The sequence below is a fragment of the Cynocephalus volans genome, chromosome 5 (assembly GCF_027409185.1).
Source record: "Cynocephalus volans isolate mCynVol1 chromosome 5, mCynVol1.pri, whole genome shotgun sequence".
In the NCBI taxonomy this organism is placed as follows: domain Eukaryota; kingdom Metazoa; phylum Chordata; class Mammalia; order Dermoptera; family Cynocephalidae; genus Cynocephalus; species Cynocephalus volans.
The window spans coordinates 86,828,050-86,846,087 of record NC_084464.1 but is presented as its reverse complement, the minus strand read 5'-3'; positions in this window follow the sequence as shown (position 1 = coordinate 86,846,087).

The window sequence follows — 18,038 nt, the reverse complement described above, 5'->3', positions numbered from 1 at the left end:
GAACTTTAGGCTATATATTAATCCAGCGATTTATCAAAGGAGGACTTAAAAGACCTTTAACCAGCTTCCATTTTTTCTTCTTGGTTTTCTAAATGTGTTAGTTATATTATTTTTAGTTGTTTTTTTCCTGGCAGTTGCCATTAAGACTGTATTTTAATTTATAAATTTTACACAGCATCTATTAACTGCACAAAGATGAGAGTTTTGGCAAACTTCCGCTTGCTCCTCACTCCCCTTGCCCCTGATTTTATTTATTATATTGTTTTTACACTGTCAAGGTAAAGATCTGGTGAGATCTTCATTACACCATGACTGACACTAGTTCCCTTCAGTCTACTAATTTCTAGATATTTAGCTTGTCAGTACGTCTTTCTAATTACAGAAAGCAGCATCAGCGTGTGCGTCAGGCAGGGCCTGGAGAAGTGCAGGTGCACGTTCTTGTCATCCTCAGCATTCAAGGCTGGCTCTTTCTCTGCTATCAGAGATGTGCTTTAAGTCATGAAAGACATTCCTGCGGCTGTCACTAGGGGGAGTATGAGACAAATTTTTCATTTAAAATGACAGAAAGTGGGGTGGGACTGTTAGGGCATAAAAACACTGAAAACTAAGGAAGGAATTGGTGAGGCTGCGTACTACTGAGTGTAGGTCTGCACCTGCTGGACACGTAGCCCGTGGTGGAATATCCAGCCATACTCAGGAACTCTAGACAGGGCAACAGTACAGGCCAAGGAGGTAGGGGAAGGGAAAACACTCTTCTAGGAATAGCGAGGGATGTACAGGTGGTAGGATTCTTGCATGCACGCTCTAGAGGAGGTGCATGCCACTTCGATCTTGCTTTGATATGTACATACACTATCTGCCATAGCATGTCTTTCTGACACCTAATGTTCAGTGAAGGAAATATATTCCAAAACAGGAGCTCGGGTACTGTGATATAAGAGGGTAAATAAACATTTAGTGAGTCCTACTCGGTACAAACCACTAGTATAAAGACAATGGAGGACAGATAAAAAAGAAAAGAAAAGAAAAAGAAAGAAACCTATAATCCTTGGACATGTAGTTTTAAATCCTGTTTGGAAATTCACAGTATTTCCATTTCCTCTCTTGCCTTACTTCATCAATATCTTCTTCTTTATTCTCTGTCATCTGTCTCTCTGTGTCTGTATTTAAAAGCAAGCACAAGTCTTTCTCAGTCTAAAAGAGGCTTTTCCTAATCGTATATTGTTTCTTCACCCCACCCCAAGCTCTGTCCGATTGCTCTCCCCATCCACAATCAGACTTCCTGAAAGTGGTCTCATGTCCATCACTTCCTAATCCATCCAGGCATCTATCCACTGTGCTTTGGCTCTGCTTGTGTCACTCCATAAAACACTCTGGCTAAAGGTCACAAAATGTGACTTCCTTTGGATGGGATCCCCTTATCCTACTTCCCAGCCACCCAGTTCCCCTCCACACAGACAATGATGGTGAGAATTTTTTTGTGTTATTCCAGAAATATTTTACACATATATAATAAAACATATTAATATGTGGTTCCCTTTTTTCATAAAGAAAACATGCTATAAACAGTTTTGTACTTACTTTTTAAATATACAATTTCTCCTGGTGATCTTTCTGTATAAGGAAGTTCTTTTTCTTTTAAAGTGCAAGGTGTTCTATTTTACTGAGCCAACAAAATGCGCTTAGCCAGCCTGCTTTTAATGGATATTTAATTGTTTCTTATAGTTTGCTATTACAAATAATGTTGCAATGAAGAAAGTTGTAGGTGTGTTACTCCACACAGGTGTAAGGGTAATCGCAGGATAGGGTCTGAGAACTAGATTTGTTAGGTAAAAGGAAGGTATAATTGTAAGTTTAATATATATTACTAAATTATTATTACTCTGACCAGAAATATGGGCAAATTCCTGTTTCTCCATCCTACTCAATTTTTTTACTTTTTGCCATCTGATAGGTAAAAGGCAATATCTCTGTTTTAACTGAACATCTTTTGTTACAGGCTTATGTTGTTTAAGAGCCATGTAAGATTGGTTCTTTTTAAAATATGAATGAGGTCACATAATACTTTTTTGAGATTTCTAATAGCTCCCACCATCGCCTGGGGCACAGCTTTCCTTTCCCTGCTTTGTCACTCTACCTCTTTCCCACAATCAGCACTCCAGGCTCACCTAGCTTTCTTCTGCTCTGGTGACACTGTGCTGCTTTTGCCTCTGACTGCAATGCCCTTCAGCCCTAGGCTTCATGTGGTTAACAGCTATTACCTCCCAGGACTCCACTCCTCAAGGAGCCCTCCCTGCTGTCTACCGCGACATCTCTGGGCCCAGCTCTATTAAGGTCCCTAAGATTTTTCTATCTCTAGCATAGTTCCTGGCCCTTAATACATAATTGTTGAGTGGATGAAAGGCTGAATAACACTACAACTAAATATCCTTTGTAATTAAAAAATATATATCTTCTCAGGTTTCCAAGCAGGATTTCAGCTGCCACGTAAAAATTTCCAGATATGTTTATCCTTTTTTCATTGCTGTCTATGAATTTTCTTTTCTCTCTATTTTCTTTTCTCACCCCTAAATTAAAAAAAAAATCATAGAAATAGCCTCTCAGAGTCCATGTAATTCAGTCATTTTGCTCTGAGATGGGATGGTTCAAGGGAAGTGTGGTTTTTGTTGTGGCTTTTATTAAAGAAAAGATCAAATTTTTGAGGACACTGTATAGTTCTACTTTCTTTTAATGGGAACAGAAAATAGTTGATTTGTTCATTAGTAGGCGCCATTAAGGCTGGTTGGCTTGACTTGGCCATTAGGACTCAGAGCCCAATTCTCCTCAGTATGGACGTCTCTCATTGCTCTGGTCTGGTTCCAAGTGAAACTGACTTCCACATCATGCTTTAGGGAGTATCTGTTCTGGTACAGAGAAGGCTACAGTCCTGGGCATCAGCAGGCTTTGTCTTTGATCCCAACTCAGTCAACAACTAGCCATAAGATTGGAAAGTTCTCATCAGGAAAGCAAGGGGTTCAGATTGCTTAGTTACTAAGCTCCCTGTCAGTTCCATTTTAAATATTATTCTATTAGAATTTACTAAAATATTTAACATCTTATAGGGGAAAAAGCTTATTTTCTAAAAATTTAGTTTTACTATGCATGATTATTTATTCATGCTCTTTGTAAATGGCTCTACCCCTAGCCTTGGGCAAAATGATGTCACTTTAAACAGTAAAACCAAATTTACCAGCTAATGACAGCAATTTTTTTTTTTTTTTTTTTTTTTTTTAGAAACTCCATTCCCTTGCAAATCCCATCCATAGATTTCTAGGACATGCTGAGGGGTATTTTCCATGAGTCCATGATTACACAGATCATTCTTGGTTCCCTGTGCCATTTTGGGCATGCAGTGATCCTGAGATTCTCCAGCATTCCTGCCTTTGTCACAACCTTGCTGGAAATCCTTTTCCACAGGCACTTTTATCTTCCCCGAGCTGAAGCCTGAAGAATCAAGATGCTGCAGCTGCTGTTGGGAGCCAAGGTGACACAGTGACCATCCTTTCTCCTAGGCCCTCAGAATTCAGCTCCTTGATGATCTTTCCAACCACCAGAGTCCTTACTTTTCCTGAGGCTAAGGACTAAAGGATGCTCTGAGATAAAGTGATATGCTCTTTGTGAACAAGCCAAGAAAAAGTTAAATTTGGCCTGATTTGTCACAGAATTTAGTTTATTCACTTACTGAAAACCTAATATGAACCAGTTCTATTCCATGCACTAGAAGTAAGGCAAGAATTCCAACTGTGGACATGGTTTGAGTGTTTTCTTCAAGGAGATTCCCAGCTCCTACATAGGTCAGTAATTGCAAGGTAGGTTACGAAGGAGTTTGGGCTGGGAGTGGGGTGAGGTTCACTGAGCTTCACCTGTCAGCCGTATTGAATTTCAAGTTTGGCCAGCCGGGACACTTACTATAAATTCATTCAAAAAATGTTTTAAAAATATTTTTAGGGCCTGGCTGGTTAGCTCAGTTGGTTTGAGCATGGTACTGATAACAACGAAGTCCAGGGTTTGATCCCAATACTGATCAGCCACCAAAAAAACAAAACAAAACAAAACAAAAAGCCCAAAACAAAAGTATTTTTATAAAAATATCTATTTTTGCCAGGTACTATTTTAAAGCAGAATAGGGTAAACAAAGATGTATGTATATAGTATGGTTACTGCTCTCAACTTACACTCATATAAATTAATATACAAATAAAGACATGATAAAGACAGAGTGAGAAATGTCATAATGAAAATTTTTTAAAAATTAGCATCTATTTAGGGAAATATTATTCCCAGAGTGTGGGTGGAGAAGAGGGTTCTGAGGTGGCCTCACAGTGTAGCTGGCTCAGGAAAGATGGGAAGAGCTCAGGCACGTGGAAACGAGGGTCAGAGAAGAGTCCGAGTCCTTCAAACAACACATGTGCCTGAAGAAGGGCCTCAAGTGACCAAAGGCTACGAAGAGGACTAGGGAATGGTCCATTTTGGCTGAGCGGGCGTAAGGACATAGGTAAGAGTTAAATAGAAAATGCACAGTGCACCGCGTTGTGCTCTCAATCAACAGTAGAAAATTATGATGTTAATTTATTAATAATGGTAAAGTTATACTTAGGAATTGAGAAAGCAAGAAAGAGTGTAATAGTACTTTAGATTTTATTTCATTAAATCAATCACATTTAAAGGCATTTTGATACTTAAATAAATTAGTTTTGTTTTTCTGGAACATTTATGTATATGGAACCTCTGAAAGATACTGATTGTACATTGGACCTTATTGTTTTACTATTTTTGAACCATGATGCTTTTTTTTCCCCTCTAGTACATATCCCCAAAATTCACATATGTGGTGGAGAACATCCCCTTGGGACTCTAAACGAGAGAGTGCTCTAAGTGGGTGGTGGCATCTTGACCTATGCTGTGGGCAGAGGCCAGGAGAGGCGAGGCATAATTGTGGTGGTCTGGGAGACACAGGCTGTCTCTTGTGGGAGGGCCATGGCTATCACTTAGAAGTGGCATCTCTCCAGAAGTGCAACAGCATCACAGCTCAAAGTTGTACATTCTTCCAAAGTTATTTGGGGATATAAAGGGTTTGTTCTAACCTATGCCACTGGTGTGTGTTTCATATTGGGATTTTTGTTCCTTTGGAATTCCCGTAGTTGTCTGCTGCAACCCTCTGTGATATGTCCTCCAAGGGTTTTGCCCCAATAAAGAGATATCATTGAAGGCCTTTTCTGTACAGTCACTACTCCATTCAGTAGTTGCGCTGAGAGAATCTTCTGATTACGTACTAATAATACATCCCTCAAGTATTTCTTATATTTGCCCTCGAGGAATTAAGAAGTTAAAATGATTACATCATTACATATATGAGAATACTTTGAAAAATTTGTGGAAAAATAGAATCGAAAGATAATACAAATCTTTCCACAAACTTTTTAAAGTACCCTTGTATGTATGTATGTGTGTATACATACATGAAGTTTTCATATACCAAATCAGACTCAATGGAGAAGAATCTTTCATTCCATAATTGAAATCTTGGCCTCCAACATGAATCTTATGACTTACAAATATTATATTAGAATATTTTTTATATTTTGGTAGGAAGTAGACCAGCACTCCAAGAATATTTTTCTGGTGCCTGCTTTACTCATGGGCAATAAATAGGTGAAAAACCTATGAGAACTTGCAGAAGAAAAACGGGCTCTGCTCCCAATCCCCTCAAAGCTGCTTGATGGTCAAGAGTAATTTTAAACCTACGTGTGTGGAAGCTGTGAATGTCAGTCCAAAGAAACATATAGATGCTATTTCGGGGTATTTCATTCCAAGAAAGTGATTTCTTTCTGTATGTGGTTTCTTTTAAATGTGCAATACTTTACTGCCCAGATTTGGTAGAACAAAAAATAAAGATGGATACGTACTTAAAATAAAACCAGGGCCATAGGAGACTGTTTATAGAACAGTAAAATGTTTTTACAGAAAAAAAAAAAATCTGAAAATCTCAGCCCCCAAGGGAAAAGCCACTTAATTTTCTTCTGTATAATTTATTCGGTGCCGAAGCTGCATCGACCCTGGTGATGACACCTCCAGAGGCCAAGGCAGACTGCCTTGTTCTCAGCCAGTCTTCTGCCAGCCTCACCTGTCAGAGATAGCTTCGATTATCCCCATGCACATTGGTGAAGAGAATGATTTTCAGTTGAGGCCACTGACAGATTGAACCAGAATCCCAAGATCTTATTACTGCTCAGTGGTTTGAAGAAGCACAGTCCACTGGTTAGAAGTGTGAGTCATATTTAACTAGACAAAAAGTAGTTGCCATTATCTGCACCCACCCATCTCACCCACCCGTCATTTGATCAACGTAATCCTGAGGTGCTGAGAGGGAATTGGAAAGAACTAGAAAGATTGAAATTACTGATTGCAACAAGTCAAAGATAATGACATTTTTTAACTACAGCATCGGAGGGTCAGTTTGTTTCCCCCAAATGCTTTTCAGCCAAGAGTCCAGGCCAGTAAAAGCCTGTTTTTCTGGACAGTATTTATTACTATCATTAGTCAGTTTAGTGGGGGTTAGTTTTGCAGGGACTTAGGAAGGCCACCCAAGCTTGATCATTATTTTCTATCGTTTCTTAAAGTGTCTAGATAATCTTTTCTTTCTATTCTCACTGCTGACTCCCTACCCTACATTGCCCAGATTTTTTTTCTCTACTTCCTCTCTCATTACTTCCTCCCAAGGGCAATGGGGTTCCTGACCTCAGGAACTAACGCAGGTCCTGCGAAGCACTTTCTCCCAGCAGCAGTCTGTGCCCACACCCCACCCCAGTCCTTGTTCTCCCCTTCTTCAGGACGGAACCCAGAGCAGGGGTTGTCAAATCCGAGCTTTAGCAAAGTCATGTGAAGTTCTAATCATAAGGGACATGTGCAGACACTCAAAAAGTTCCAACATATCCCCCTCTTGTCCCCCGCATAAGAATGCTTTCCCTTAAACTTTTGAGAGATGAGTCAGAGATAGTGAGAGCTGGAAAAAAATGAGTCTCCCAGGAGACCTGGCAGTGAAAGTCTGCCTTCAAAGCAAGTTCTTCATGGAAAAAGTTCTTTCTTAAGACTACCAAATCTATTAATTATGCAAGACAACTTTGGATTGGCTATTGCTACTTAAATGTGTTAGTGTCTGTCAGCCTGCCAGTGTGTGACTTTTGGAAATACTCTTTGCACAGTCTGTTTTTCTCATTGGGCTTATTAACATACACTGCAGCAACTCTGGCCTTCCCAACTACAACACGTTAAATATCAGTTAAACTTAGCTGTATGTCTTGACCACATTCCTATGAGTCTGACCTTACATTGCTGAAGGGGAATGCACACTTAGCCCACTGTCCCCTGCCTTTTTATAGATGCTGTCACCTCTCAGATTCTTCTGTCCAAACCAAGTGCAGACCATTACACACAGAAGGATGGTGGACTTGGCATCCAGCAAAGGTAAGAACAGTCCCACACACATATGCAGTTTTAAGCGAGGTGCATAAGAGTACACCCAAGGTACCTCAAGAGTCCTTGAATCCTGAGAGATAAAGTTGTGCTCAGTTTTGCTATTAAGTGTGTCTTTTGCATTCCTGTTCTTTGAACTTTGATGATCCAGGTATGACATATACAGTTACTTTCTACCGACAAAGTATTCGATTAACTGGTCTCTGATTGAATAATATCTTTTGCACGTTTAGGGCAAGTGTTGTTTGAGGAAACTGTAATTCCTTAGAACATTATGTGGCTCTTGATTTTACTCTGGGGAAAGATAGTTCCCTTTTATTTTCTTAAAGAGACATTTAGCTAATAAAAACCCCTGATATTATGCTTTTTATCCATTAAAAATGAGCTTTTCAAATGTGCAGGTGTTAGTAAGAAAAAAAGATGATACTGAGGTGGGATTATATATCTTCTGGGCATCTCAAACTTGATAATGGTTTAAACTGTGCCCTCCCAAACCTGTTTTTCCTTCTGTGGTCCCACTCCATGACTGGCTCTGCAGCAGGTCTGAAACATCTCACTGACTACCCCAATCCCACCAGCTCCACTTCCAAAACCTCTCTCAAAGAGATTTCTCTGCTTGGCCATGGCTTTAATCCAGCTCTTTTCTATCTCTTGCCTCACCTTATCTCTTCACTCCTTCTCCAGCTCGTATCCTCCCTCCAGTCCGCAGCCTGGAATCATCTTCCTGAAGCGCCAAGCTGAACCTGTTACTGTACTTAAATGCTCAAAATTCTTCAGCGGCTTTTTATTGCCCACAAGAAAAAGACTTTGCTACTAGAATGGCCCAGAAATTCCATTGTGGGCTAATTGTCTCCTTCTGTTTCACCTCTTGCTATTCTGTGCTTCTAGCACTTTGTTTCAGAAATATTTAACCAATTGCAATTTCCCAAATCTTTCATTTTGTTTCTTGCTTCCATGCCAGTGAAGATTCTGCTTGGAATGTTTCTCCATTTTTGTGTTGATTAAACTTCTCATCCTTTAAAATCTTACACAGGCACCACTGCCTTTTTAAATATTGTTTTGTATGTTGAATTTTCTTGGTTTATTGCATGTTACTCTGTATTATGAATAAATGTTAGTTCAATTATGTATATCTTTAGATTTAAAAATCATTTGGCGAGACTTATAGTAGTCGTTAAATGTGTGTTGAATTTAATATGCTAGAAAATTTTAAGGAAATTGCTATTGCAGAGAAAGTATCTGAGAACTTAACCTGAAATCATGTTCCCTAGAAGGTTACATTATTTGGTCTTGGAAGCCAAACACGTAGCCTCAGGGCTGGCCAGTTAGCTCAGTTGGTTAGAGAACAGCCTTATAACACAAATGTTATAGGATCAGATCCCCATATCAGCCAGCTGCCCCCCCCCAAACAAAACAAAAACAAAAATAATCATGTAGCCTCAAGCTTAGGGATATATTACATCTTGGATCATACCAAGAAATGTACTGGGTATGAATGGGTTTATAGAAATATTTGCAAATAGCTGCTTACAAGATACTCATCATTTTATCGGTAATACAAAGCTAACATTCTGTGTGTAATAGTTAACAGGTTAACTGATTAATGACTTCCCTTTTATTTTTCATGAAACTCACACAACCTTTGTATGTAATCATTTGGCTTATTAGCACATCCCATCCCTGTTTATAGTAACTATTATTACTTTTTAATCAGCTATGTTTGGTTCGAGTCTTTTAAGCAGTTACATTGGCTGTTTTTCCTGTTATTGCCTTTTAAAGTCGAACTTTCTATGCCTTTATGGTGTTAAAGTATGAATATTTCCTCACTTCCTACCTATGGATATTCATCAGAGGCATAATTTTATACAGATGGATGAAATTGTTAAAATATCATCTGATTTCTTTCTTTCTTTCTTTAAATAACAGAGCAAACTGAGAAGCAGAGAAGTGTTTAGTGAAACCTTGTACAGCTGGCTGGTGGCCCAGCAAAGCCCAGCTCGTTTCCTGACTTTTTCCAAACCTGGTGCCCTTTCTACTGTCCAAGTGATCTCCTTCTACTGGCCTGTCTTCAATGGATCCTTTCGTCCCTCCAAACCTCTTTCAGAGAAATCAGTTTACTTCACCAGATTACTATCTGTTCTTCCTGTTTCCTTTATGCTTCTGGGTATTGGGAGCAAAATGTTGGTCCTTATTGAATTTTCTGTTTCCTATTCTAGATTTCATCTTTCATATTTCTTTTATAAAAAGTTGAAATGCTACTTTTATTTTAATATTCCTGTAACTTGGATAAGGTTTTTGCTTTCCTTTATTTGATTTTGTGGTTTTTCTATATTCTTACTGAGTATGTTTATTTAGACCGCCTATTTTTTATTTGTGGGGTTAAAATATGTGATTCTTCTCATGTTTCTTTCCTCTATATTTACTTTAATAGAAAACAATCCTAAATTTTGGTTAGGACAACATTCCATTTCTTTATAAGATATTATGGGTTACTTTGGGAATTAATACTCTTTACTTTAAAGAAAAGCTTCTTTTACAGAATTCTTGAATATCAAGGTCAGAAGACTCATAATCTAAGCCAACTTTCAAAGGTTTGATTCCTCCCACTGTGTTCAGCCTTTGCTTAAAGACATCCAGAGATGGAGAACTTATTATTGCCATGAAATTCCGGCTGCCTTTGAACCCACTACCTTTTAGAATCTTCATGCAGTTGAATCAATCTCTCAGTAATGTAATTCTGACCTCAGAGCCATAAAAAAACAACTCCAGTTCTACTTTCAGCCAGCTGATTATGTATTTGAAGGCAGCTTTCATTTCCCCCTGTGCCTGTTCTTCCTCAGGCTAAACATTCCCATTTCCTTCAAACCATGCTCTAAAAAATTGGTTTTAAGTTCCCTCGTCATCTTAATTGCTTTCCCCTGGATGTGCCTGTTAAAGGTCCAGAACTGACCTAGTTCCCCAGGTATATTCTGTCCAGGGAGGCAGATCTCTCCCCTTATTCCTGAACTATGCAGCCGTGCTTTTCATGGTAGACACATTACTGTTACTTTACACTGAGATGTTTGTTATGGGTTGAATTGTGTCCTCCTGAAAATGTATGCTGAAGTCCTAATCCCCAGGGCCTCAGAATGTGACCTTATTTGGAAACAAGGTCTTTACAGAGGTAATCAAGTAAAATGAGGTCATTAGGGTGGGCCCTAATCTGATATGACCGGTGTCCTTATAAAAAGGAGAAATTTGGACATAGGGACAGACAGGCACAGAGGGAAGTAGGTATGAACACACAGGAAGAAGATGGCCCTGTGACTGGAGTGATGCATCTATGAGCCAAGGAACGCCAACGATTGCTGGCAAACACCAGAAGCTAGAGGAAGTGAGAAAGAATTCTCCCCTAGAGCTGTTAGAGACAGCATGGCCCTGCTGACACCTTGATTTTTAGACTTCTGGCTTTCAGAACTGTGAGACAATAAATTTGTGTTGTTTTAAGCCACCCAGTTTTTGGTACTTTGTTATGGCAGCCCTAGGAAACTAATATACTGTCCTTTTTACAAAGTCCCCTGTTTTTTGTTCCCCATTTTGTAATCTTTCTTGCCTCTCTCACATAACAATGCTCTGGTTCTTCCAGCCCATGAGAAAGGCTCTATTTATTTCTCTAAAGTTTCATTTTTGTTTGACTTGGCTCATTACTTAAGCCAATTGAGATCTTTTATGTCCGGTTTCCATCACGTGGGTATTTGCTATCTGTCTCAGCTCAGGCGTTCTCAGAGTTGATGAGAATCCTCATTCAAAACACACATGTATGAATACTCTTAGAATTCACTTCAGGTTGACATGGACTTTTCACCATAAATAGGTCATTCAAGCTACTTTAAACCCAGCTCATTCCTCTGATCCAATTTATAATTCTGTCTTGTTCAAGACAAAATATTATAAAAGACTCTAACATTTTGCTACAATAAAGGTATGTTGTGTTTATATCATTATTTCTTGCCAATATAGTAACGCTACCAACAATTAGTTTAATCTGGGATGTTTTATTCCTTATTACCCCTATTTTCTTTTTGTGTGTTATAAATCAGGTTTTTAATAATTCAGTCAAGAATCTTGCCCACAGAATCTTGCCCATCTCAAATCTTCTGGTTTATGATTCGGGGAATCTGTCTCTCCACTTTGGAAATGTGAACCACCATGGCCCATCTTCTGTTTTCTCTGGCTCTTCAAAGATTCATTTCAGAGAACTCTCTCCTCACCCTGAAATATTCTTATGTATTTTGCCCAGACCATGAGACTTAAGTTCTTTTGGAGCCACTCTTGTAATCTCTACACATATCTTGGGTTTTCTTTCCATCTTATCATTATTTCTTCTGACTTTTACAGGCTAAAGATTGTTCTTCCTGACAAAGAAGATAAAAACATGAGTTTAAACTGAAGTCTTATGCAGATATAAACATCTGATAATAATTATCTAAAGAGGGCTGGTCGGTTAGCTCACTTGGTTAGAGTGTGGTGCTGGTAACACCAAGATCAAGGGTTTAGATCCCTGTACTAGCCCCCAACAAAGAAAAACAAAAAAATAACATCTTAAAGTTTTTACACTTGAGATAATAAAAGCATTTCTGACACATACTCCATTCTGTAGATGGCTAGCTCCCATTGTCACATATGTATTCCTGCTTAAATTTTTACTAGACACAAGGGCTGGTCACTAAATATTTATTTAAGTATCCTTTTATCCAGGTTTACTATAATCTCTTGCTAAGAAATAAAGATTTGTTTCCACTCAATAAAATTTCAGGATGTCTTAGAACAGCCTGTTGTATTTTGACTAGATAATTTTAGAAGATAACAGAATGTAAGTCAATACCAACATATAACTTATGTGCCTTGTTGTATGCATTGTTTATGAGACTGTGTAAGTCCCATATTTAATATGGAAAAACACGCAGGACTTAGCCGTTTAAGGAGTGCCACATAAAATTTGAGTTGACCCAGGAAATCAAGTTCAAAATCAGTGTCTTGTCAATAGTAAGGCTCCTGTAAAGGGCAGAAGTAGGTTGTCCGTGTCATAGTTTGGAAATTACTGGCCAAGCCTGCCTGTTACCTAAAGTAGGATGTGGCAGTGGGAAGATTAAGACCTGGCACTAGGCTTCTACACCAATGACAGCCTGATGGCAGCAGAGCTGCAGCTAGACAAACAAGGAGTATGGCAGAGAGTAGGTGGGAGGTGGCAGTCCTCAGACACTCTGCAGGCAAATGGTTGGCCTCAGTGCTAGGAAATGCAGGACAGGTCACGCTTCAATTCAGTTCAACTGATATTGATTAGGTAAGTGCAATGTGCTAGGCATTGTGCCAAGTGTTGGCAATCCAGGTAGGCAATACACAAAAAGCACTGGATGGGTTTCAGGTCAGATCGTCACTCCCTGAGAAGCAATCTTAGAAAGATAAAGGCAGGACCACAAGCCTTTCAGGGAACCTAAGATCCCAGGTAGGTATCAGAATAAATACTCACATTATTGAAGTGGTCACTAGGAGATAACATGGGATAGGAAGCTCAGAACAGAACAGTGTTATCAGAATGAGGTCTCTGTTAGGCATGCAGAGATATGACAGACAGCACAGTAGGCACTCAAAGGTCAGCCTTCTATTAACCCTGTCCCAAATGAGACTGTGATAAGAGTACTGGGCAGAGCAGCCACGTTTTATGTCTGGCCAGACAGGATGAAGGTGTGGCGGGGTGGGAGGGCCAAGGAGATGAAGGAGGCCAAGGCTTTTTCTGTACTCCTTGATCTGGAAACTGGTGAGAGATTGAGTCTGCTGGTGTTTCAGTTACCACTGGTTGTTTGCACTATTTCTCTTGCATCTGTTAGCATCAAATTTTGGACTAGATGGTTCAAAGCTACCCATTAGAGTTGTGCCTTCCATAGATCTTCCAGGGAGAGACTGTAGGACTAGGAGATGGACAAGAAAAAATAACATTTGTCCCTCAGAAAATTCTGGAAGATGTCAACCTTGTAAATGCAGTCACTCAGTGAAACCCTGAGTTAATCATTGTTCCTCCTTTCTTACTAATAAGGACTGCTTTCTGCCTAGACAAGGCTTTGAACTTTTTATTATACTTATTTTTAAGTTTCTTACTGTCACAAATTTGGCTAAAGAAAAATTTTTTTAAAAATCAGAGTATATATTCACTAACCTATTCCTTTATATGCCAGATGGCCTATTGTTTAAATACCTAACAACATTTTCCTCTGAAGAATTATTTGAGAACATATTTGATAGACAAATGCATTTTATCTAGTACTTGAGATTGCTTTAGTTGCTATCACACATTTCTCAAAGATCTGGTGAGATAGATTTTTTTGAACATATCCTTGGTAATGATAGTAAATTGTGCCATTTTTCTTATCAGTTTCACTAACAGACTTCTTGATTAATCTGATGTTGCTGTCAGAAAGACTTCACATTCTCTTAAGAATGAAAACTTTATAGATACTTTATTGACTGCCTTTTATGATTTTACTCTAGTTAATATACAATCAACATGCTTTTAACGTATTCTTATAAAGTAAATGAGAGATTCAAAAACAGTCCACAGCACATTATTTTGTACTGTAAATGTGTAATGGTTGAACACTCTCCCAAATAACCTTAATGACAACATAATCATAGGTTCGAAAGAAAAGGTCTAAAACTTCCCCTACCCTTCCTCAATTTCTTCCTCACTTCTTCCCTCCCTCTTTTCCTTTCTTTCTTTGATGCATCAACACTATTTATTAGGGGCACACAATGAGACTGGGTTGTACCCTGCTCTCGTAGGGTTTACACTCAAGTGGGAGAGACAGCCACTAAACAGCTGATTATGAAAATTAATTTATGAGAAATGCTGGCTCTTGCTTATGGACAACAGGGTTTATCTCATTGGTAATTTGAAGTCCTTCACTCTGTGACCTTTTCTCCTATCTGTCTAACAAATCCCTGAACTGTTGGCTGGAGGAAGTCACAAACCAGACTGGTTGAGCCTCCTGAAATTCACAAAGTCTTCTGCCATCACTTGGAGCCCTCAGGGCTAATAACTCTGTGTTATACATCTTAAATGTATTTTGAAGGCAGATTTTCCTAACCTTTTCCACTCTTCTCAACCACAAACCTCAACTCTGTACCATCTCCGATTCTCTTATTTCATGAAGGGTCAGGGTCAACAAAATTCCTTAGCTCAGAATTTCTCTGTGTCCAGTTCGAGATTTATGTTCCAAAGATGATCTCTTGAGTCTTACATAATTGCAGTCTCCTTTCTCTTTCTCTTAGAATAAGAAGTATCACTTTTCCTTTTTGAGGACTTGCTCTATCTATCCAGTGTCTTCTGATCTATTGCATATCCTCTGATCTTCTCTGGAAATGTGTTCCATAAATCATTTTCTCTCTCTCTTTTTCTTTCTTTATTATCCTTTAATTGCCCTTTCTTCACAACCTATATGGGGGCTCAAGTCTCCTTCACACTAAAGATAAAAGGCTAAAGCAAACAACAGCAACATCAACCACCACTAACACAAAAACAAGCCCCCCCCCACTAACTTCTTGTGCTATTTATCTATTTCCTTTTAGAATATTTCAGCCTGCATTGATTGCTTCTAATTCCTCGCCACTTACTTTGTACCCTCCCCTCTTACCTCATCATTAACAGTATTTTCTTTTGACGGTGACATTGAGTGGCTACCCATTCATTTAATTCATTCACCTAAGAGACAATTATTTGGTTAATTTTATATGTTGGGGACTATGGTAGGTTTGGAGTAAGACCCCAATCCATGCCTTTGGGGAACATTTGCACTGCAACATAACTATCAGAACAAATGTGGTATGTACAAGATATGGTGATTCCCAAATCTGCTTTACAGATTCTCAAATACCACAGCCTTTTTATTCATTTCTAGAGAAACAGACAGTATTGAATACGTAGTTCTTAACACTGCTTTACAGATTCCATGACACTGAACTATCTAGGTTTGTTGTGAGCTCTTGGCTCACTCCTTCTTTTCCTCTTTTACTAGCTGTTGGACCTCTCACTACTTTTTATCCCTGCCTACACTTCTGTCTGTGGTGCTTTTGATACATTGCTAGCCATGACTCTGTTAACTTCAGTAGAAAGACGAAGACTGGGAAGGGTTGGGACCTTGCATTCTCATTGAACACCAGGCTCAGAGGGACAGATCCAGCAGTAAGTCATGGGAAAAAGTCTAGCCAGGCAGGCCTAGCATGGTGTACAGAGAGAAAGCAGATGCTCAGTCAATATACAGCATCAAGGGATGTTACACATGTAGGACCTGAAGATGTGGAGAATAAGATGCTTGTTAGCTCTCCTGAACCATCTCGGTAGCCTCCTATTTTCCTTGTCTCCACAGTTTATTCTATACACTAACTCCAGATGTATTTTGGTGAAGCATAGCTCTAATCATGATGCTGTCTTTCTAAACCACCTTAAATAGCAACTAGCATTCAAAACGCCCTAAGATTTGGTGTTTTAAGACTCAGTTTTTCCTTTTTCCTACCTGGGTGTTAATATTTCAGCCAAACTGCCCTACTTGCTAGTTCATGAACATGCTCCATGAGATTTTTCCTCTTTGTTCTTGTTTTCCAATGGCTTTTCTCCCTATGACTCCCCCCAACCCTGCATCTCTACCTATAATCATTATATCCTTTAAAAATTAGCCAAATGCCAGCTCCTCCAATATGCTCCTCATCTTATCATCCAGAAGGCATTGTATCCTTCCCCAAATTTCTAATGCTAAGTTTTCATATTTCCTTTGGCATTTGCTACAATAAGGTATTTGTATGTTCATCTCCCATATTAGGTTGTATGCTTCTTGAAGAAAGAAGCCACGTCATAAATATCTTTTATATTTTTTCAGTGCCCAAGATAGTCCTTTGCATGTTGAAATTATCAGTAAATGTTTATTGAATAATTATTTAAAGTGTGCTTCAAAGAAAGTTGTCATATGATTTGTTCTTTGATTCATATAAATTCATCTTCCTTACTAGAAATAAATTATCTAAAATTTGTGTTTTGCACCTATTTTAAGCATATAATCCTGTGAATGACAGGCTTCTCTGGGAAACATTAAACTGAAAGTGCTATGTTCCATCTTTTCAATTAAATGTGAATTTCCCATTAAAAAGAAAAATCATACTTTTAGAAGGTTGAGTAGGATGATATTTTTGAAAGCCTTCTGACTGTATAGATTTGTATCAATTAAAGGAATTTCTCTTACTCTGAGCCTTCGCCTTTCTTATGTATTGTCAATTGGAGCATTTTCATTCATTTTAAATTTTCTTTCTCTAGTCCTGTGACCTCTAAAAACTAATTTTAGAAGAGAGGGCTTAGCTAGATCAAGGCTGTTAAGATGGACAGCGGAGCAGAGGTCAGTGTATGCAGGTGATGTCCATAGTCTTGGAGGAATAATAACTCACTAATGGTGACCTGGATGAGTACCAGTTGTAACTGATGAGGGAGAAGGAGGCGGAGATTGACTGCAACCAAAAAAATAAAAATAAATAAATAAATAAATAAATAAAATAATAGATTTCTTGATTCAGAAATGTCCAGCTAGCTGACCACTAACTCTGAGTTATCGTTACCAGATTGTTGAAATATTAGAGCAGGAGATGCAGTACAAACCCAAGGTAAATAGTTCTTGGCCAATAATTCACTAAAAACGACTGTTTTATCATGCTACCATTTTAATTGGCATTAAACAGATACAAAGGATCATTGAATTAAAAGGAGAATTGTTGAAGTCATTGCAAGTATTTTTACAGTCCCAAGAAAGCTTAAAATGAATGAAATGCCTTCTGCTACACTGTCCATCTTAACGCCTTAATCTGACTGAAACTTCACCTCTAAAATTAGCTTTTAGAGATCACAGGATTCTGAAATGTCGCTCACTTTCCACAGTTGAGGTCGTTGCACTCTCCTTAATGTGCATTCTCTGCTCTATTTGAGTGTGCATCAGTTCGTCAATGTTGTAATCTGCATAGCTTTGTGCTCTGCTGCTCCCCTCTTGTCTATTACATTGGAAACTTCAATCAGAGAAGTTTCGCTCCTCTTTGGGAAACATACAATATATATAATATCAGCTGGATTCGCCCATTTATGAATTCACATCACTGTGTTTCCATTTTGCTCAAACTCACTGTTCTTCTAATCAAAAATTCACTTTCTTATAAACTCATTTCCCTTAAAAAAACATAACAGCTGTCCAGTCTAGCTTTGGTAAAGGGTTTCATTTTCCTTTCTGTACTCTCTTCATTGGCGTAAGCCTTAAATTTATTGCCACGGATAAATGCAATTGAAAGATTGGCTTTCAAAAGGCAGATTTGGTCCACTCTATGGCAACCATTCTGTAGAGCATTGTAATTATTTCTCATTTAGGTTGTTTGAGATGATAATAAATAATTCAATAATTTATTTTAAACTGTTATACCACTTTTTAAGCAATTCAAAACAAACAACAACAACAAAAAAGAGAGAA